This window comes from Triturus cristatus, chromosome 1_2, assembly GCF_964204655.1.
Source record: "Triturus cristatus chromosome 1_2, aTriCri1.1, whole genome shotgun sequence".
Classification (NCBI taxonomy): Eukaryota; Metazoa; Chordata; class Amphibia; order Caudata; family Salamandridae; genus Triturus; species Triturus cristatus.
The window spans coordinates 382,483,604-382,506,145 of record NC_140580.1 but is presented as its reverse complement, the minus strand read 5'-3'; the positions used below and the strand labels follow the sequence as shown (position 1 = coordinate 382,506,145).

The 22,542-nt window shown below is 43.8% G+C and overlaps 1 protein-coding gene across 3 annotated transcripts in view; it reads right to left on the bottom strand.

The window, feature by feature from the left end:
• Nucleotides 1-22,542, bottom strand: part of CSGALNACT2 (chondroitin sulfate N-acetylgalactosaminyltransferase 2) — a 263,693-nt gene that overhangs the window by 182,899 nt on the left and 58,252 nt on the right. The window contains exon 1 of one of the 3 annotated variants that reach the window (XM_085605171.1): nt 19,087-19,200. The exons of 1 other annotated variant lie outside the window; for it this stretch is intronic. The gene's annotated coding sequence lies outside the window, so the exon portion shown is untranslated. Of the gene's footprint in view, nt 1-15,180; nt 15,324-19,086; nt 19,201-22,542 lie in introns of those variants that run through there. One more of the 3 variants, XM_085605164.1, reaches the window with a different exon arrangement.

Sequence of the window (22,542 nt, the reverse complement as noted above, 5' to 3'; positions counted from 1 at the left end):
TTTGATGTACTAAGGTGAAACACTCCTGCTTATTAAAGAAATAAATTCTCTTCAGCAGTCAAAAAATGTATCACGTTTTCATGGTTTGGCTCATGCACGGGCTCCTAGAATCAAAGAGGACCATTGGCTCTCCATTAATTTGTTTGCCCGCCGCTCATGGAATCTAGAGCGACGACTGAGGCAGGCACAATGCATCCCACGCCCATTTACCAAAGAAACAGTTTGCAGATCTTAACAGAGGATGTGGGGGTTTGGTGGTGTGGGGGGGGGGGGGCAGAGGAGAGCACTATTTGGCAAGTCAGAGAGAAATGTGCGACATTAAAGCCAAAACGGGTAGCTGGTCTAGATCACAGTGCTCAGTTTAGGGAGTATTGTTGCTGTGGCTAAGACTGTGGAAGATGCCAAGTGCTTTGAATGCAGAGCACTAGGCTACTGTTAGCCATTGTAATGGCTGGAGCACAGGTCTGATGCATTCCAATGGGCAGAGATGAGGGAGCTGCCTTGGTACCGAAGTCTGGATCGTGGGCAGCTTATAAAGTAAGGAGAGAGGCACCCCTACATACAAACCATTTGCATAGTCCTTACACAAAGGCGATAGACTTTTAGTTTCTGGGGATATCCCAGAGAAGGTCTATTCATTCAGTACCCTTGGGTAGCTGGGATTTTCTTTGCCTCTCGTCAACAACTCTTGCTATATTATAGGGCAGTGCTAAGGAGGTTCTGGGCACTTAATGTATCCTTACCAGGATCAGCGAAGAGGTTCTGTGGGAGCTGGCAAAGACTTTGATATGAATGAGAGGTTAATGGTGGGCTTGTGTCACCTGTAAAAAATCTCCATTGTCCAGACCTTTTTAAATTTTGCCAAGAGTCCCTAATTTATTTAGAAACACTCTCAGCCCTGTACAACAATCCTCCCTGTCACTCAAGGCAATCATAGGTGACCGTGTCAATCTACATAAATGTAGATCAGCCTGTCAGTGTGCTATAATAAGAGCCATGATCTAACCTTTAAATGCTATGGTGGTATGTAAAATGTGTGGCTATTTCAGTATAGGCACGGCACAAGTAAGCATAGCAACACTTGCTTTCCAATGCCCAGACTGCAACATATTTTTACGAAGTAGCACAAGAACACCACTAAAACCACTACAACCAAACAAAAATGTGAGTGACATAATTTACAAATAATCTATGGAATAAACTCTTCTTGCTCTAATGCATGCGTGGCTGGGCAGGGCAGTACTAGGCTAGCAGGAATTTGAGGTACCAGGCTTCACCCTTTAAAACACTTCAGGGATGTCATCCTGTGTGGACAGGCTTGCCAGCAACAGCTCTTCTTCCAGACAGGAGGCACTTAAATGATAATAATTGAATGTTTGCAATGGACGGTTTCGTTTCTAGGTCTCGCCTAGGCAGCGCTTGCGCTGCTTCTTCAAGACAAGCTGTATTCAGGATATGGGCATAAAGCTCTGCCTACTTTCCACCCATCTTTTCAATTGGCTCCTGTCCCTGTCCTTTGTAAATAGTGGCTTTTCATTGGTCATTAGGCTTAGTAGTCCCTCCTTAGTATCGCCTTGTCTCTTTTTGTAGCCTCCCATGAGGACATCCCCTATTACATGTGTTGTTACACCCTAGTTTTTAATTACAGCCTCAAGGCACTATTTTCTTAAAGGCCTTCAGACAGGACACTCACTAGGTCCTAAACCACGGTGGCAGTGGTTACTTTACACACTAGCACATCTCACATTTATATTAGAACTTCTGTCAATTTCCCTTCATCAGCTCCACAGAGTACAACCTAATCTGGAATTTATATATTAATTCTTTTTGTCACATTTCAAAGCTACTAATTGTACATACTATTTGAATGTACTTGTGGTACTGTCTTGCATGCAATGCATTATGGGTAGGGTGGATTTACCATATCTTCTGCAGGGTGAAGTACCATATGTGACCAAAAGTTTATCATGCTCACTAGGCTCCTCTAGGAGCACCTTGCGGTACTGCACCTAGACAAGCAGTTCTGGTGCCCTAGCTCACTAGGGACCTCTAGGAGTAGCTTTAGGTACTGCACCTAGACATGCAGTGCTGGTGCCTTGCTCACTAGGGACCTCTGGGAGCAGCTTGCGGTACTGCACCTAGACAAGCACTGCCGGTGCCTTGCTCACTAGGGACCTCTAGGATCAGCTTGCTGTACTGCATGTAAATTTCCCTTCATCAACTCCACATAGATTAAAAACTAATCTGGAATGAATATAATAATTATTTTGTCACATTTCAAAGCTTCTAATTGTATATATGGACATAGCTATTTGAATGTACTTGTGGTACTGTCTTGCATGCAATGCATTATGGGAAGGGTGAATTTACCATATCTTCTGCAGGGTGCCGTACCATATGTGACCAAAAGTTTATGATGCTCACTAGGGACTTCTAGGAGCAGCTTGCGGTACTGCACCTAGACATGCAGTGCTGGTGCCTTGCTCACTATGGACCTCTAGGAGCAGTGCTGGCGCCTTGTGTTATAATGAAGACAGGAGCGGAGGTAAGTTGATTAGCTTCTTTATTACGGTCTCCACTCTACCACTAACAAGCTCTCAGAGCACAGGGCACAGCACACACTGCATTTCTCTCAGACTGCTCTTGTCAACATTCTAAGGCAGCCTCTAGCCCAACAGAAGGAATGAACCATTATGAAAGGAGAAGGAGGGGCAAGGGAAAGGCAAATATACATATCCCAAAGTGTCCAACTATAATAAATAGAAAAGGGGAAAATAGATAACACCTTGCTCACTAAGGACCTCTAGGAGCAGCTTACGGTACTGCACCTAGACATGCAGTGCTGGTGCCTTGCTCCCTAGGGACCTCTAGGGGCAGCTTGCGGTACTGCACCTATACACACAGTGCTGATGCCTTGCTCCCTAGGGACCTCTAGGAGCAGCTTGCGGTACTGCACCTATACACACAGTGCTGATGCCTTGCTCGCTAGGGACCTCTATGAGCAGCTTGCGGAACTGCAACTAGACGAGCAGTGCTGGTGCCTTGCTCACTAGGGACCTCTAGGAGCAGCTTGCGGTACTGCACCGAGACATACAATGCTGGTGCCTTGCTCACTAGGGACCTCTAGGAGCAGCTTGCGGGACTGCACTGAGACATACAATGCTGGTTCCTGGCTCACTACACAACCATTTGCAATGCACTAGATCTCGCATTACTGACAGTATGAGCTATTGGCGTTGCATTATTATATGCAACGCCAATACCTCAAACCATCAGTAATGCGAGACTTATTGCATTGCAAATGCTTGTTTTTCTACTCTTGAGTTCCCCTTTAAATGTGGGTCAGAAGCCAAATACATTCTCTGGCCAAGGAGTAATCACATTTGCAGAAAAGAGACATAAAATGACAGGGTACAATTCACTTTGAAAATGTATTAAGTAATAAAAGGAATGCGTTTTCGAGAGAGATCACTCTAGACTAGAGTACAAGAAAATAGATTATTCAAGGACTCCAAATGAGGCAGCTTCTTGTGAAGGGCGGATGGCTGAACAGATTCAAGCAGCCTCTGTCAGCAGCTGTGATGAGCACATTCAGTAAAACAAACTGTTGGGTATCCCATTACATATTTAACTTCTAATAGAGATCAACTGAAATTGCACCGAAAATATAAAATAAGTAATCCTCGGATGGTAAACATTGTGTGGCAAAAATGGAAAACCTTAACGATATTCTTTCATATCCTCTCAAAGACAAGTACATTAACACCAAGGCTCCATTCTTGCCCCGATGACATTTCATCTCTCCATGGAGGCTCTTGGGGTCCTACTCATGCAATGTCCCCCTATACCAATATGCTGATAAGTGAGCCTTCGGCTACTGACACCCTGCAGTGAGACAAGCGGGACACTATTCAAATATCTCTTGAATTGAAAAAAAATTGCTCAATAACAGAAGGATGGAACAACAATTGTCAAAGTAGCTGAACTTTGTGACCCTCACAAGGTTTTACCCCAACCCCATCAATAAAGCAAAGTCCTAGAACTGGTAAATCGACTAGTGTCCCACCTTTAAAGAGCACACGTAAACTGCTGGCATTTGTGGAATAATGCCAAATGGGGCAACTAGCACACCACCATCCCCAAACTAATTATAAACGTACATTGTTGTACAGCCATGATGTTCCTCATTGCTTATGTACATATCTGTCCATACATCACATAATTTTTTATTATGTGATGTGATCTCCTACAGAGGTTAATGTCCGAGCTACATGAATACTCTCAAATAAAATGAAAATTGTTTTTGAATATGCTTTTATGGAGAAACCCTCTTAACTTAAATGTCATTTTTTATTTTCTTTTTTTAAATCAAGCCTAAAACATTATTGGGCTTTGATCGAGGTGGAGGGGGTGACGGAGTCCGAACTTCAAAGACTCTGGGGCAATGCTGTAGATTCAGATGTCAACACCTTAGGGGATGTGTGGGCAGACTCCTTTTCACTGCTTCATGCGGTGGTTAAGCCTGCCCCCCTAAAAAGAAATCTTTTTACAATGTATAGAGTGTATATTTCACCAAAAAAGTTAGCTAAAATCACAAGGTTGGACCACTACTGCCCGAGATGTAAATTGCTAGCTGCAGATGATTTGCATATGTTTGTAGAATGTCCAATGTTAAAGAGCTATTGGTCCAAAATACAAGGTTTTTTGTCTGAGGTACTAGACAGACAATTAGTAGTCACTACTGGGATGATTATGTTCGGATTAAAACCGTATCTTGAACTTTATGAATTGGCTTCCAAATTTATCTTCTATGTTATCATCCTGGCACGATGGGAAATATGCAAGGCATGGAAAAGTGAAATCGCCCCCTATTTCGCAGAATGTCTGAAGTACCTCATATATAGAAGCGAATCAGATATGGCCTGCGATAGCACAAGCCATGACAAGATCTGGGCGGCCCTTGTGGCATGGCGGAATAGATGAGAGTATTCCAATGATTTTCACCTGGACACTGTTGGTTCTTTGTCTCCAAACCATAAATGGCTGGATGGATCGAAAGGTATGGAGTTGAATAAGAAAACAGTTGCCACTAGAGGGGTGTTCCCTTCCCACCTCTCCTCGGACCTTAAACACTGGGATCGGAATCATCAGGCCTGAGGAGAAGGGTTGGGTTTCCCCATCTAGAATGTCCGTTTTTGAATATGAGGAATAAAAAAATAAAAATAAAAAAAAAGCCTAAAACATTGTGACAGACAACACCACCTTTGGGTGCTTCTTAAAGTTTTGAGACGCAAAAGAAATGATAAGATGCATTTCCTTCTTTTCCACCTGGATATCAATTCTGCTGAATGAAAGTCAAACAGAAGCTGCAATTTTTCTTCTTCTTAATGCAACCGGATACTTTTTTCTAAGATATAACATTTGCTACATACAGAGAGTTGAAACTATGGATTATTATTTGATCTCTAATTTAGGTAACCTATGGACTACATCTTCATGCATGTGCATATCTTGCCAGATTCATTTTCAGTTTAAAGCGCCCCCTACTACTCTTCTCTACATTTCAAACTCCAAATATTACCAAGCGTTACTGTGTCACCGCACCCTCACCACCAGACTCCACGGTGCTGGTATATGAGGAACCACCCTTGACTGGATCCGCTCCTTTCTCTCCAGCAGAACCCATAGGATCAGACTCCCTCCCTTCCTCTCTGAACCTACAGAGATCAACTGTGGAGTACCCCAAGGATCCTCGCTCAGCCCCATGCTCTTCATCATCTACCTGGCCGCCATCGTCAGACAGCATGGGCTCAGTATAGTATCTTATGCCGACGATACCAAACTCATCGTCTCTTTCACAAAGAACCCCGAAGACACCAGACACAGCTTCCAAGAAGGAATAAAAGACGTTGCAGCCTGGATGAGCGGCAGCTGCCTAAAACTGAACTCGGAGAAGACAGTGGTCCTCGGACCCTCAACCACTGCGTGGGACAGCTCCTGTTGGCCCCCTGCCCTCGGAAACCCACCCATCCCGACGGGCCACGTCCAGAACCTTGGCATCATTCTAGACTCATCACTCACCTTGACCCACCAGATCAATGCCGTCACCTCCACCTGCTACAACTCCCTCCGTATCCTCTGCAAGTCGTTCAAGTGGATCCCCATGCACTCATAACCAGCAGACTGGACTACAGAAACGCTCTCTACGCCAAAACCCTGCTACACAAACTCCAAATGATCTAGAACACCACAGCCAGACTCGTCCTCGGAACCCCGCGACACAAACAAATGACCCAGCACCTACGAGACCTCCACTGGCTCCCCGTCGAGAAGAGAGTAACCTTCAAGCTACTCACCCACGCCTACAAATCCCTCCACAACATCGGACGCAAATACCTCAACAAAAGAGCATCCTTCCATGTACCCAAAAGGAACCTCCGCTCCGCCGACCTTGTCCTGGCAGAGACCCCACGCATCCGCAGAACCAGAGCAGGCAGAAGAGCCTTCTCCTACGTCACAGCAAAGACCTGGAACGAGCTCCCAGTCAACATCAGACACTCCCCCACTCTGCACACCTTCAGGAAAAGCCTCCAGACCTGGCTCTTTGACTGATCTGGAGCTGCACCCCACCCCCTCCTAAACGCCTTCAGAGCCTCACGGGTGAGTAGCGCACTTTACAACCCCCTGATTGATTTCTATATTCAGTTTAGACCGGAAAATGCATTGCATGCATGGAGGGTAAAACAGGCACTGCTTCTAAAAACGGGTGATTAAAACAGCAAGCCGTGGCTCTGGAGGATGCAGCAGAGCAGTTGAGAACACAGGAAAAGACAACACACAAACATTTTTTTAAAAATAGTAGGTAAAATGCTTGGCAAGGGTAAAAAATATTATTAATTGCAAATTGTGGAAACAGCTAAATAAGAAAAATAAAAAAAATGTTTACTAGAAAAATAAAAAAAAGTTTAGAAGAAAGCATCATGACAAAGGGTCAAGAGCGGCAAGCAGATATACCCTTCCCCAGCACCCAACCACTCCCACCTCACTTTCTGCAGAATGAGCACACCCCACTTTCTTGGATTTCTGCACTCTCCTACAAGAAGAAGGAAGGTAGGGTCTGCAGTGGTAACAAAGCTCTTGTGACACAAACTGACAATCAAATGTGGCCAACCTAGGTAATGTCGAGCCAGTTCAACTAGTTTATATAGATTGATCATACTCCTAAAGTGCTTTCTGGGTGGTGAGAGACAGCATTACTGACCACGCTACATACCATGGACTAAGTCGTGAAGCACTCCGATATGTATTTGGTCTCAGAGTGGCCTTCGGAATACATGGTTGAAAGTATGTTGTTTGTAGGTTGGCCTACATGGGACATGCTGGATGAGGTGGGAGCAGTGTGAACTATGTGGCAGAAACATGGTGCTCTTAATGCTGCTGCGGACTATCTTGAAGTGTAATGAAGAGTATGAGAAGAGATGTGGTCGTACATTCAGGAACTTACTAATTTAAAGATGGACAGTATCAAATAAAAAATCCTGCCATTTATGTGATCAGATGGTTCCGCTATGTGGAGTCAATTCAGTTGTATTAAAAGATCAAACCATTGGAGTCAGTTAAACCACCAAGTGAGTGATATATTTAATCACACAGAAGTGACAGTGGTTTAACAGTGTTGCTGATAAGCTGGTCATTTTAGGAATGCAATATAGATTAAAACCAAACAATTCGCTCTGGAAGACAGGAGACCATAGGTAGGGTCAAAAGAAGAGCCAGGTCAATGCCAAGGTCAGATGGTGGGTGCAGAGAAGCCAGATTAGGACAGTTGACCCACTTTTGCCTGGTATTCATGGTGGCCGAAGTCACTGCAAATTTACATTTGTTCAATGTTGAACACAGAAACTGATCATCAGGCATGCAAAGTGATTTACTCTGAAGGCTGAAAACACTTGTCTCGTCCGGGTCTCATTCTTCAGTGAAACCAAAACAAGCTTTTGCAATGCATTATGTCTCACATTTACGAGAGTTTGAGCTATTGGCAATGCAATAGCTTAAACTCTTGAAAAATGCGGGACCTATTGCATTGCAAATATCTGTTTTTTTATTTGCGCCCATGCAACGCTTTCACATTCATGCGGAGTCTAAATAAAAGGGCGTGACAGTCATTAAAGTGAAACCGCGGCAAACAAATGTTTATTTTGTAAAAGCACCGATGCCGCGCTTTCACTTGAATAGCGGCCGCGCACCTTTCTTTAGACACGGCTTGTCTAAAGAAAGGGCGCAGCTTCCACGAATGCGTAATCGCTGCATGGGCGGTAGTAAACAAACAAACAAAAACAAAATAATAAGTAGGCGCGGCAGTTATACTTAAAGCGGACTGCCTGCTAAAATAAACAAATAAAGAAAAGCGGCTGCTATAATTAAAGCGGACCAACATTATTAAATACATTATTAAATAAAATAAAAGTGGGCGGCGTGCTGCGACCTAGCGGGTGGAATAGGGGCAAATCATTAAACAAAATAGTGCTCGCAGCCAAGATAAAGCAAGCCGTGTAACAAAGACAAGTAAAAGGTCCAGTCGTTATGGGAGGTAACAAATGCAGACAAGGCAGTACCAAGGAGGGACTAACAAGCCTAATAATGACTCAGAAGCCAGCGTTTACAAAGGACAAGGACATAAGCCAATTATAAATATGGGTGGAGAAGGGCGGGGCTTCAGAGCCACACTCTAAAACTGCCTGCCTTGCAGCAGCGCATGCGCTGCCCAGGCTCAACCTAAAAATGTAATGCAGTACCTGTGAATAAACTTATTTCCTTAAGCTATATACTTCCAAAATAAAAAGTTATCACTGTGCATTCACATCTGAACGGTCTGCGTGAAACAGTGATGCTTTTTTAATAAGTCTACTTAAAAACGTGCATTAAAATTTTACTCTTGAATTAATAATTAATTGGGCATCCATGGAAAAACTGGCACAGTCCTTGAAATCTTTCAGTAGGATCCAAGAATCACTGTTTTGACATTTTTAGAGGGCTGCCACGAACTTCTAAGCTGCTTAAGGAATGCATAGCTTAATAAAAAACAAAAAAAAAAAAAAAAGCATTGGCAAAGCTAACAGGTTTCACCTATGCGAGATCTAGAGGTTTTGTCAATGTTTTTTTTAAAATGCTGAACAGCGGCGCAAGCTGCTGTGGAACAAAGCTTAAATAAAAAAATAAAAAAAAGATCCGACATGGCCAGACCACATCATAGCGTTTTTCTGTTTTTGTTTTTTTTACTTTAAGCTATGCACATACAAACAAGTTAATATTGCGACTTTCCTTATACTTAATAAGCATTTTAAACTCTTGAACAAATCCATGGCGTGTCAAACTGTAGCTGGAACACTGAGCATGGAGAGGCTGTGGCGTATGGTCAGAGTTGTTGACTTTGGAACTGGAGAACCAGGTTCGATTCTCAGCACTGGCCTGTGATTTTGGGCAAATCTATTAACCTCCTTGTGCCTGAAAAATGTATAGGTCCGTGTGCAGTGTAACTGCCGCTCAAGTAAAGCGCTCCAAGTAATTTGATCTTCGCACTATATAAAACAAGCTATGATGGAGGTAGGCGGGAAGAAACTAGCAACGGGGTGGGGAGCGGGATGCAGTGACTGAAGCGAGGTGGTGGAAGGGACAGGCCAGCAACGAAAGGGGGAAGGATATGCTGGGAACAGGGCATGCAGCGACGGAAGTGAGGTGGTGGTAGGGACAGCCACGAACAAACAGAATGAAGATGCTGGAAAGTAAAAATTAAAGTAAGTTACAAGTGAAAGGACACTGGCAGTCGGAAGCAGAACTTGGTCCAAGCTCCACAGCAAGGACAAAGATGTAAAGCGGAGCGGGAAACTGGAGGTAGGAGAGGGCACTGACCAACAGGAAGAAAGGAAGCAAGAGTGACGTGGGAGCCAACCAATGGTAAGAAAAGGTAAAAAATGGGCGTGCTCTAAGACCCTTTTAAGATTTTTTTTGTTACAAGAGATTTGGCAAGCACGGAGCAAGCATTATGCAGGCAAAACCTAAAAGGAAAGTAACGACAAGGACGTTTCTCATTGCAGACTAAGTCTTTCCTGTGAAGTTTTGGCACACATAGCAGAAACCATATAGCTAGAGCATAAATGTCTTACACCAAAAATATCACAGCCTCATTCACGTGCAGGGAAGTCTGATTTGGCAGATGGCTGTAGATGCGTCCAACCAACACACTACATAGACCAAAGAACTTGCGTCTGATCAAGTTATGTTCTATTTTCAACCTGTATGTGTTTCACACTTGAGAGGCAGCTTGCTGTTAACACCACTAATTTTTCCCAGAAATACACTAATAAAATATACACAATTCTGCGCTTTCCATCACATCCCTGATGTGCTCTAAATAAAGGTTTAAAACTCTGAGCGGGCCTAATCATCACTGTTGAACTGAAGCAGCCTCACTGACTGCCTAGGCAATGTAGCCCTGGGATCGGAAAGGGCCAGGGTTCGACTCTTCACCTTTTAGGGACTAACTTGGACCCTGCCGTCCCACAAACCCGTTCTCCTATGGGAAATGAGAGACCAGTACGTCCCTAATTCTCCCTTTAGCAGAATTATTCTGGACTTTGCAGATAAACATATCAATTATCAATAGGGAGCAGGAATATCTTCCTGTTAGTGAATTCTTTCCGTGTAAATTTCTGGGACACGGCAGCAATGCGAGAAGGAAAAGATGATCTGAATAGAGCCTGGTTCAGTAGAATAAACACTCACTTGTCACAGACAGCAAGTCTATCCCTTTCTCAGCAGTGTAGGCAGCAAAGCCAACCCCCATTTGCTGTACACAGACTTCCCTGGTTTACTGAATACCATCGATACCATACCAAGCAATTTATAAAGCGCTCGGCTACCACCAACGGCAGAGTCCTGGCGCTAAGTGGTCAGAAACGGAGGGAGGGACACACTAGGGTAGTTCAAACAGCCATGTTTTCAGCGCCTTCCTGAAAGTAGGTTCTGATTCTGCTTTGCGCAGATGGTAAGGTATAGCATTCCAGAGAGCGGCAGTTCTCACTGCAAAGGCTCGCCCACCCGTCCTGGCTTTAGAGAAGCGAGGCATATGGAGAAACATCTGAGAGTTAGAACGCAAGGTCCGGATTGATCAACTGCTTGCAGACCTGTTTAACACGACTTCTCTATCCCTCCAGCCAGTCATTCAAGAATGACAACCGCTAGGTCAAGGTACCTCATCAGACACAGCCAGGCAAGACAGGTTTGTTTAGGTGTTTCATGTAATGTAATGTCAAAGTAATCACAGGCACCGAGCATACGGAAATACCTAAATAAATCAATATTGATCTGTGAGGAAATTAAACCTCAAATGCACCGACTGGAATGGGACAAGGAGGCACGGCTATAGGAGACAGATGGAAAACGGGCTTGGAAATACAGACACAAGAACGCAGAAAAAATTGATTCAATAATATCAACAGAAACCAGGCAGGAGAAGAACCAATCTTTCTTAACTATATAAAGACAGGGAAATCAAGTAACCAGGGTGAGATGGTGTCTATTAGTACCTAGATCACGAACAACAGACTTCGGACAAGAAACTGAAGAGGCAGAAGAGTTTCAATGTTGAGACTCAGACAAGAAGCAACTTAAGTGATTTGGAAGTACACAACATTCATTCCAGTACAAGACAGAACTGCCAACATTGGCTCCTTCAGCTCCCTGTAGGCCATGCTCCCAGAAAACCCTACAAAATAATTCCAATTCACGCAGACTCATCCCATGTCATGAAACCCAACCGTAGGGAATGATCCTCTGAAGCAGCTACTTCATTCACATTACCTCAGGCCAAGAGATTGCTGGTTGCCTCCTTCCCACGGAGATCCACTGACTGGCAAACCCAGAACTGGATGTATCTGTTTACCTTCGTGAACCTTAAGGGCCACGAGGCATGGGATCTGGCGGGCTCTCTTGCCCACAAAAACTGCACAAAAAAATAAAAAACAAAGCAAGAGGCCCTAGTGGATAAGTACAGTCACACTGAAGGCTGAACCAAGACTGCCATCCTTCTGTGAAGTGGAGGTCTTAAGCAGTTTAAGCCATGCCTCCCTCGCGCCCCGCCTTGTGGTAAATAATTCAGTTGGCCCTCTCCCACACACCACTGGCACAGTTACCTACAATGTGAGCTAGGGAAAATAACGTAAAGGGCTTAGCAATGTGAACAGACTGCTACTCAATCGCGCTTTTCAGTTTTTCCCAATAAAAACATGTTATTTAAAACATCCCAAGCATGGCAAATCTTTACGGTGAAAACTGAAGGGGACATGTTGAAAGAAAAGAAGAAAAAAAAGTTGTAAATCATATTCCATGTTTCGTGCGCTAAAAAGCAGAGGTTCACTTTTAATTTTCTCTCATTACATACACTAATGTTCAGTTTTAGCTTTAAAAACACTTTTGACATGTACATTGGTAAAATTCCCTTTCTTCTCAGAGATACTTCTAAAGGGAATGGAGAAAGTTTCAATACTTCTTGCCCCCTAGACACAACTTCAAGTGCCTCAAAGAACATTAGTAATGTAGCTATTGCATTGTATTGTTTTGTGAATTTATACAGTGCTTACTATCCTGAAGAGGCGTTGAAGCGCTTGGCAGACTGGGGGCACCCTACTCCATAAAGCCCCAAAATAGTTTGCTATTTGTAAGTATTTCAGTTTGCCCTATATTAAGTCACACTATTGGAGAATGCCGGACTAATTGCTGCATGGTGTTTATGGTCTAAAGGAAGTTAGTGTTTATCGTTATTTTACACCGATGTTTTAGTTATTGCAATGTTATATTCTTGATATCTTCTTAATTTGGGGATACATGGGGAGTACGCAGTCAAGTGTGTGTGCCCTTCCATACATCATTAGTTTAATAGAGATATCGAAAGGGCACTGTGTTAGTTAGCTTTATAGTATAGATGTACGTGTTTTAGCACATGCTTATTCATGCAGGGTCATTACAACAAGAGCGAGGATTCAGTGGGGTTTAACCAGGAAAGTTGAAAACATATGGACAGAGGAGTTATGGACAGGCACAGGTTCAGATCAATAGGTGTAGCAGTAGGTATTTTCTAATTCATCTGGATTTGGCAGTAGTTCCTTTGTAACTTCATGCCACCAGCACAAGTATTCCAGGAAGTAGCAGAACGAGGAGAAACAGAAAGAGTCGAGTTCAGTTTGGTATTTATTTTTAATTTTGAGAGATTTATTCATTTGCTAAGCGTTCTCAGAGTTTCCATGGTACTGTACTTTGTTTTGCCATCTTATTATTTTTTTTTTTTTTTTATGGAAATATTAGGGCCTTACCGGGTCTGGGAGTTGTCCACAGGAGCAACTATATAAGTTAGTTATGAGTTTTACCCAGGAGCAAATGTCCAGAAGCAAATACACCCCGGCAGACTGTGCCCAAGTTCAGCCCTAATGCAAAGCTGATCAAGTGGGGCCACACTGTTGACAATGAACATCTAACTCACTTACTGGGGACAATGGAAAAAGCAGGGAGTTTCACATAAGGTATTGTAGTATGTGGGTAGGTATGTTCCTTTCAGGTATTTCAAATGATCACAAAGTTTTTTTTGTTTTTTAAACTACTGCGATACTGCCTCAGCGAAGTCAACTTATTTTTTTGGGGTGAAAAAGGAGTTTGAGGCAGAGGCCGGCAGGAAACCGAGTGTAGTGAGAACAATAAGACGGTGTGCATGGAGAGAAAAAGGAAAAAGAGGAGACAGAAACGGAGTTAAATGAAGAAATGGCGAGAAAGCAAAGAAAAAAGTAAAAGAAGCGTACGTGAGAAAGAGGTGAGGGCTGAGATAAAAACAAAATGAGGGAAATGGAAGCGAGGAAGAGAAGGAACGAGAAAATGTAGGAGAGAGAAAGGGAGAACATAGCAGCATTACAGAGGAGTGTCTGGTGCTAGCCTAGATTGCCACGGGGGGTGGGGGGTCAAGGGACAAGCAAAAGCACAATGAAAATTCTAACATAAAACCACATCATCAAAGTTTTCAAAAACAGTTATACAAAGCAACTGTCCTTTCAGGTTAATGCACTTAAAAAAAAAATAAAAAAATAAAAAGACGTATATGAATAAATAAACTTCTTAACTGCATGCATTCAAGTCACGGGGTGGGGGTCAAGGGACAAGCAAAAGCACAATGAAAATTGTAACATAAAACCACATCATCAAAGTTTTCAAAAACAGTTATAGATAGCAACTGTTCTTTTAGGTTAATGCACACACAAAAAAAAAAAACATATGAATAAATAAACTTCTGAACTGTATGCATTCAAGCCCGTTATGGAGGAACAAAACTTAGCACCTGACCCTGGCATTAGAGGCAACGGCTATCTGCAAGGAAGCCCGGCCAGGAAAGAAAGGACACGTGCTGTGCCCAAGGGAGGTAGTCCACTCAAAAAGGGGGGGGGGGGGGCGGGCGGGAGTTGGAGGGTTACCAAAGGATAGGGTTGGGAAATCCCAAACTGCACTAGAAGAAGAATTCGAAGTGGTTCGGGTCAGGAAGAACGTGTAAAGGTCGGCAAAGAGAGAGAGAGAGAGAGAGAGAGAGAGAGAGAACAAGTTGGAATGAGAGCGTGGAGAGGAAAAGAAACAAAGAGCAGCGGAAGAAAATGAGAGAACGCAGGGGAAAATGGAAGAGACTAAGATAAAGAGAGAAATGGGGGTCACACTGTATAGAGCTACGCTCTTCTGCTGGAAAGTCATTGCAGACGCTTCCTCTCTGTGCAGCGAGGGTACACGCAGCAGAGACCTCATTCCCTGTGAAGTTACAAAGTGAAGAGCCCTCTCTGGCAGTTCCCGCCTTGCAGGGGAGTCACCAACTGCAGCGAGCTGCATCCCTGAGAGTGTAGTCACACACAACAGAGGTCTCCTCATCTTTGTAGGCACACACTACCGCTCCCCCGCACAGATAAGCCACCTTCCTATGAAAGTAAGTCGATCCGAGGCACCACAGACAAACGTTCTGGCTGCAAAGCTCCGGAAACACAATCTCTTTCACAAACACACAGCTGGGCTCTGTCAAATAAATGCTGAAGTGGTCACTCGAGCGCACACGAGAGTGTCTCGTTATTATACAGAGTAGTCAGGGCGCTTATTTATACTCACAAAGTCCTCGCAGTTTCTCTGATCTGATAAGGCTCGTTCTCCGCGACCCAGAAAGCCACTGACAGCCAGCAGGGCCGGAGGGATGCAGGGTTACCACAGAGCACGCAGTTTCTAATATGCCGGCGCATCATCTACACTAGGGTGACACATTTAGCACGCAAACAGCACTTCTCGGACCAACCTCTAAAGAGACCGGCAACACCAAAGGCATTCTGGGAATATTCGCGTCTCTCGGCATTTCAAACGTAAACGCGACCTCCAGTTCTCCACGGTGTTCGGGACTGCAGGATGTATCCCAGAGTCTGCAGCAGCCAAGCGTGGCTGGGCAATCACTGTGAGCCACCGTTTGGGAAATCGATTTCCTTAAGATTGGTGCACGGAGGGTGGTTTCATATTATTTGCATAATTTATTCACCCCGGAAGCCTCCTCGAATAAAGTTTCACCCTTCCCAAGAAAAAGAGAGGGTTATTTTAGCGGTTAGAGGGCATGGGGTGGTAATCACGCCCCCCAAGTAAGTTCTTTCACTGCTGTAAATTTGTATTCTTTGCCTGTACAAGCGTCATCCTAGTGTGTTTGCGAGTGACTGTAATCTATTGCTGTATTATACCTCTTCTTGTATCTTCTTTACTTCTGTGACATGTACTTTTGTAACATTTTCCTCATCTTGCGTAACTGGTCCTATTGTAAAGTGCTCTGACACCTTTGGGTAAAGTCCGCGCTATATAAAAATAAATAAATAAATAATGCACTAAAGGTCAGGTCAGTTGGGTTGTTCCGTGGGGCAGTATGGACTCGTGTGTTAACCATGGGACGTGCAAATCCGACTCAACCTGTCACCTTTTGAGTGCAATTGGCTTAGTAATGAATCTTATATTGGAGCACAGGATACCAAGGCATTAAGAGTAGAAGACAAACTTAATGAAAAACGCGAGGTTTACAAAGGACACTGCAACAGCAGGATCTGGTAAATTGCTACGGAGCAGGATACTCCCCACCACCGAGGGAGACTAGCAAACAGAACTGAAATGTCACTGGAAAGCTGACAAACATTAATGTCGGCCGGCAGCAATACAAGGCCTTAGAACTAAAAGTAAAATAGGTTTTTGAGATTTAAGGGAGCGTGGATCGAGGAACTTGTGATCTTACCACGCAAGTTAATATATTACAGCATAACCGTCAGTATAAGAACGGTTTTCCAAAGCTTACCGGCTGTGACTAGAGGTGGGCGAGCCAACAAATTAACAGGGAGAGCCGAGCCAAGGGTCTGGCTCGGATCTTAGAGCCAGGGTTGGATTGGGATTAAAAATCGGCCCGGGCACGCTAAAAAAAAAAAAAAAAAAAAGGGCCTTTGTTTGCATATTAGGGGGTGGGGGGGGGGGGGGGGGCGTTTATAAAAATGCATGGATTAGTTAACACTGGTGAAACGCACCTGAAACCAAGTGAGGCCACTTCTGCACAGGCCCCCTGCCCCGGCTCAATATGCATACATTAATGGGCCGGACCAGCGAGAGAAAGAGAGCGAGACCTCTGCCCCTTGATAAAAAGGAGGTAATGGACGCCCATCTGCCTCCAGAAAGGTCTCTCAGGCACCCACTGGGCCACTGGCTGCATCAAACAACGTACATACCACCAAAATCGGCTCCCCAGGCTGCTAAAAAAAAGTAGCCCACAGCTGGAATTCGGATACCGGCCCCTCGGGCATTGCCCGAGTGACCGTGTTACCAATCCGACGCTGCTTAGAGCCGGTGCAGGAGCGGAGACCTGAAAATATTTGCTTTGTAAATCACATAACAAACATTGTGTAAGATATGGTAAAGTTTCTTCAAAATTCAAAATAGTGTATTTCCTTAAAATGTAGAATCTTTTTTATAAGGCACATTATACCACTGCAATGAGAAGCACTTACTGAAAGCGATTAACTCCCATTCAAAAGTGTTTTCATATGCAATAATGAAGGCAAAAAGAGCTTTGCTGAAATAAATTATTTGCTTAAGATCACTCAATTTAAGTGGGAAGCTGCGATTTATCCAGGGTTTATGGTTTCACTTTGTACTAATCAGTCACAAAATGGGTCTCTATTTGCCTTTCCTTATATTAAGGCGTTGTTTTACCTTTAGGTCATTTTCTGCAGTTTTAAATACACCACAAACTTGACCTGAAGGCTGGGGCAGCAGTTGCATTAGACAAGGTCCCATGCCTTGTTTAGAGGCACAAGGAAATTAAGGGATGTGCCCAGAATTTTAGGATGTTTAGCAGACAGCGAGACTTGAAACTGGTTCCTCAGTTAGAAGCACTGAAAGTAATGCCCCATCCTAGGTGGAGGGAGGCAGGCAGAAGCCATATGAAAGCTTGACTAGTTATGGGCTGAGGTTCCAACAGAACCTCGAGCTAAGCCTCAGCCAGAGTCAGGCTTCAGGCTCGAGCTTTCAGTTGCTCGCCCCCCTCTAGCTGTGACGATCATAAACATGGCCTTGCCATATAAAAATGCACCAAGCGGTAAATCAGGATAAACGGCACATTAATCTCAAGTAATCAAGAGCTATCTGTGACTGATAGACTTTGCACTGGATGACATTTTAACCCAAATTCTATCATGAAAAATGAGAGAGCAGGTTGGAAAATTAAGATTAGTCCTTAAAATAAAACTGGAAATAACAAAGCTCTCTTCAAACCCAGTCAACATCTCAGGGCTGCGCTTACCGTATGGGTGAATGTTTTGATTTGTTCTGCATTCCGTCCATCAATTGTGTGTTTTTTGCTTTCTCGCCCTAAGTGCGCCGGGTATGCCCAGATGTGGGTCCCGGGCTCACTGTGCCACTGAATTCAAGCTATCCGGGCTGATGAGGGGTAAAACCTTTGAAACCGGTCCTAGGATGCTTGTTTACGGTCTAGGGAGGACCTGGCTTGACAGTTCGTGCTGGACTGTTCCCACGAGGCACAGGGTCAAGACTGATTTGCATATGGCCAGGTCTAAACTGGGGTGGCATGGTGAGCAAAAGAATGATGGATTTAACCCCGATCTCTTGACTGAGGATGAATGTTTTGATTTATTCTGCATTCCGTCCATCAATTGTGTGTCTTTTGCACTTACCGTAGGACCAGCGATAGCGGATGTAGCCTTCTGGCTAGAGCAGTCGACTTTAAACCTGGGGAACCAGGTTCGAGTCACGGCAACGTTGCTCAACATCCTGTGATTCTGGGCAAATCACTTAATCTCCCCTTGCCTGACAAACATGAATATGTCCTTCTGTAACAAAACTGGTGCTCATGTAAAGCGCTCTGATACCAGATTTCTCAGGTTTAGTGTGCGCTATATAAAACTCAAAAAAAAAAAAGTGCAATCAGACTCCTAATTTAAGGGGGGGGCTACAAAGAAAAACTCCAGAGTGGGTACAACAAAGCTGACGCACCTCCTACCACAGGTGATGATAATCTTGCTAAAATAATGGAACAGCAAAACTCTGTTTCAGAGATAGGGTTATAATTTTGGAGGTCCCATGCCATCTCAATAAACCCACTCTGGTTAGGTTAAGACACAGTTCTTAGAGAACCTGTGTTCAATTCCTGGTAGGTATAGCATAAGCAGCAGACAATCTGCTGAGACGTGCGTGCTAAATTCAAGCGGTACCTACAATTGAAAGGTAAACACAAAACAATAACATTCCCAAACCAATTTAGAAAAGTAGAGAAAAATCAGCACAAAGACACAGATCATAAAAATAGGTTAAGGGGAATGAAAGAGATGGATTTTTAAAGTGTTAAGGCAAAAAGCAGCTACAAACAGTCAAGCACTATGGAAATATTACATGTCCACAGTAAATCAGAACCTAGGTGCAATTTCAAGCCAACTTTGATGGAGTAGAATTCAAATACATCTACCAGGTTGTCCCTGTCAAAGGCTTTACCTTCGGACTTAGTCTCCAACTACGGGAAAAGCTTCTTCTGGTCAACACTGCAGACTCTAGCTCCTCCAGGCAGTCTTTTGAGCCACAGGACTCTCTCCAGCCAGTTCGTCTGCAGTGTTTAGTCCTCTTTAGTCAGCTGGGTTTCTTGGAGTTCGGGTCTTCTGCTTTTTGTGTCCCTGAAGCAGATAAACAGGAAGTCAACCACTTTCCCTTTTGAGAGAAGTGCCAGTCCTTGGGTGTCAGCAAAATTTTGGGTTTCAGTAAATAGTCTTCTTTCCACAGAAGCACTGAGTCAGAATTGGTCTTCCAGCCGGGTCGTCTCCTTTAGTTGCAGCCTTCTTGGTTCCAGGAACATCCTTAGGACGTGGTGATGGTGGAGCCTGATTTATTTCTGTGCACTAGCCAATAATTGGATAAATTCTACCACCCAATACTAACAATTGCCTTGAAGTCCCCCCACCTTCTTTTTGTAGCACATCCTCTTGTTTTTTTACTGTAAAATTATCCAGGAGCCACTGTTTCAACATGGTGGGAGCCAGCTGCCAGCAGGCATAGCTGTCTTCAGCTTCTTGGCCACACACCTACCTGATAGGAGCAACACTGCATTTCCCTCCTACTGTGGTTTGGGCCTAACGGACTATAGTGATGGACATAAGAAACTCAACTTGGCATCTCCAAGTCAAAGAAGGTAGTGCTAAAGCTTCCTTTTGTTCTACCAACTCTTTCTGCCCACTCCCAGATAGCCAATCCCTGCTACGTGGTCAGCAGTTAACAGACACTTATATTTTCTGGTCCCTGAGGCAAGCCATTGTCCACTGAGCCAGAGTTATTTACTTACCCAATCAAAGATATGTAATCCAGCAAGGTATGTGTGATAGGTCGCACCACTGGCTTTCCCATTCTACTGTGACTGGGAGAGGGCTGTCTGGGAGAGTCTTGGGAATGAATAGGAAAAAGTCCTCCCTGGCATCTCCAAGTCAAAAATGGTAATACTAAAGCTACTCTTTGTTCCGCCAACTGTTTCTCTCCACTCCCTGATATCTAATCTATGGTAAGTGGTCATCAGTAAACACTGATTTTTCTTTTCTAGTCTCAGAGGTGTGCCATTGTCCTTGGAGTCAGAGTTGTATAATCTCCCATCCATGGATGTGTATTCCAGCTCTGGTGGAGTGATGAGTGTCAGAATTGGTTTTAATCAAATTCTGGCTCACACAGCCTAAAGTACTTTTTTTGTAAAGTTTCTTTTGTTCCCACATTAATAAAAATCTGAAGAGACATAAAAACGGACAAACGATTTCCCAGAAATGCCCACAAAGCTGACAGATTCCCCTGACAATAGGCTACTTTGAGGCACATAATGTACACATTTTTTTGAAGAAAATTGGAATGAATGAAAGTAGATGACAATTGGATAATATGAAAATTAGACAAAAGAGATGAATATAAATAGAAAAAACCGATAGCAATAACACTGAATGTACTAGTATATCAATGACACTATGCATTGTTTGACAAAACGCAATAAAGCTTATTAAAAAAAGTTATTAAAAACCTGACAACACTATTTTGTCAGATTTTAAAAACTAACCAGTAAACAACTTCCAAACATTTTTCTAGCCCTTTCATAAACAGAGGTGAAAATAAAGATTTGAATCCCATCTAGGCTTAAAAGAAAATCTAGCGTGGTCTAAAGTGTGACCTTTTGGGTTTTATTTTACTCGGAGGGCACACTAACCTCAAACTGTAGCGTGCCCCATTTTAAGGGTCGCCCCGGCAAGAGCATGCACTAGTGCATGCTCACTCACTTGCATGGCACTATTTTAAACAAAGAGAGTTTGGAGTCCGCCCCTTGATTACCATTTGTTGGCTTCATTGTCCCTCTTCTTAACAGTCTCCTTAATTGGCCAGTGTTGGCCAAGCGTCACTTTCGATCCTTTCTGTGGAGCAGGGAACAAGTACAGATTGATTGAAGTTAATCAGTGCTCGTCCGCTGCTCCGGGCGTGGCCGTTGAGCTATTTCTTTCCCCCCTCCCACTCTCTCTGACTGCTGCTCTCGCCAAAGCACTTTTTTCAACTTCTTTTAATTTCAGCCATTTCATTACCTAATATTGTGAAAGATTCCAAGTGCGCATGGGGCACTAAGAAGTAAAACAGACAGCCGAAATGTCTTCTGATGCAAAGCTTCTGCAGGCAGACCCCTTTTATTAAAGCACTTCCTTCGCCTTCCATCTGTGGCCTTGATTTTATTGCTAACCCTCATGTGTTAGTATGCCCCATTCGTACAAATAGTGCTTGCCTCCTCTGTAGAAGCAGCATTGACAGAGGTCATGGGGGCTGCAGTACTAGCATTATTCTCACCATGTCACACATCCCTCGTGGTCCCAGTATAAACAAGTTGTGCCAGCAACTTGTGAACACTCCGCATTAAGAGAGAGAAAGGATTGAAGAATCGTAGCAGTGCTCTCCTCAGCATATCATCCACCCCAAGCTCCTACCTCTCCTCAACTTGCTAATGAATGTCTAAATTGCTCATCTGGGGCATACAAATCCACTATACTACAGGCTACACCCGAATAAGTGCTGGGTAAAGGACATGCCTGCAAGACTCCATGCGGATTTGTGGACATGTATATATGCAGTATGGACTCTGGTCCAACAGCCAAATCTGTGCACACACGAACGCCACAGACCCTACTCGGTCTCTAGTTTTGTCGCTGCACACATCGATACCCTTCCTGTGCTTCAGAGGACGGAGGCAACAGTGCAAGAGCTTTCAACATTTCCAGATCCAAGCTGAACTAGTGTAGATGAGGTATTTTTTTTTCTTTGTGCACTCTGGGATTTGAAGACCTGTTTATCCCATTAAACTCAATAAAAAAGTGGGACAACAAGTCCTAGAATGCAAAGAAAAGTAGCTGCAGAAGTGCCAAACTGTGGTACTGTAAGAGGCGAGAGACTGTAGCATGTCAATGAAGGCGAGACTCTAGGTTGCCTTCCCTCCTACAACCCTGGTCATATCAGAGGTGTCACCTCCTCAACAGGAGGCAGGCAGAAAGCATGTTAGTACAGTGTTGCAGGCAGGATCACTAGAATTATGGAGCAGGAGAAGGCCAGATAAAGCGCATGGGTTCAGTAAATTAAGCGGCATTATGCACCACATTTTGTAATATTATTGCTGCATTAGTTGATCATTTTTAAACTTGGTAATTCTCACTTGGCATTGGTACACCTCTCAAGTACAGTTTAACATCCAAATATAGCAATAAGCAACAGAAAGGCGAGCAGTCCAGCTCTGTAAAGGGTCTTCCACTGTCCGGCAACATGTGTTCACATTTTTAGCAACATTTGCCCAGTAAGTGCTACAAACAATTTTGTTTGTTAAAAGCTACAGTCTCTGCGGCAGATGATGGATTATGTGGAAAAAGCACCAAATCTATAATACGAGAAAATTGCATA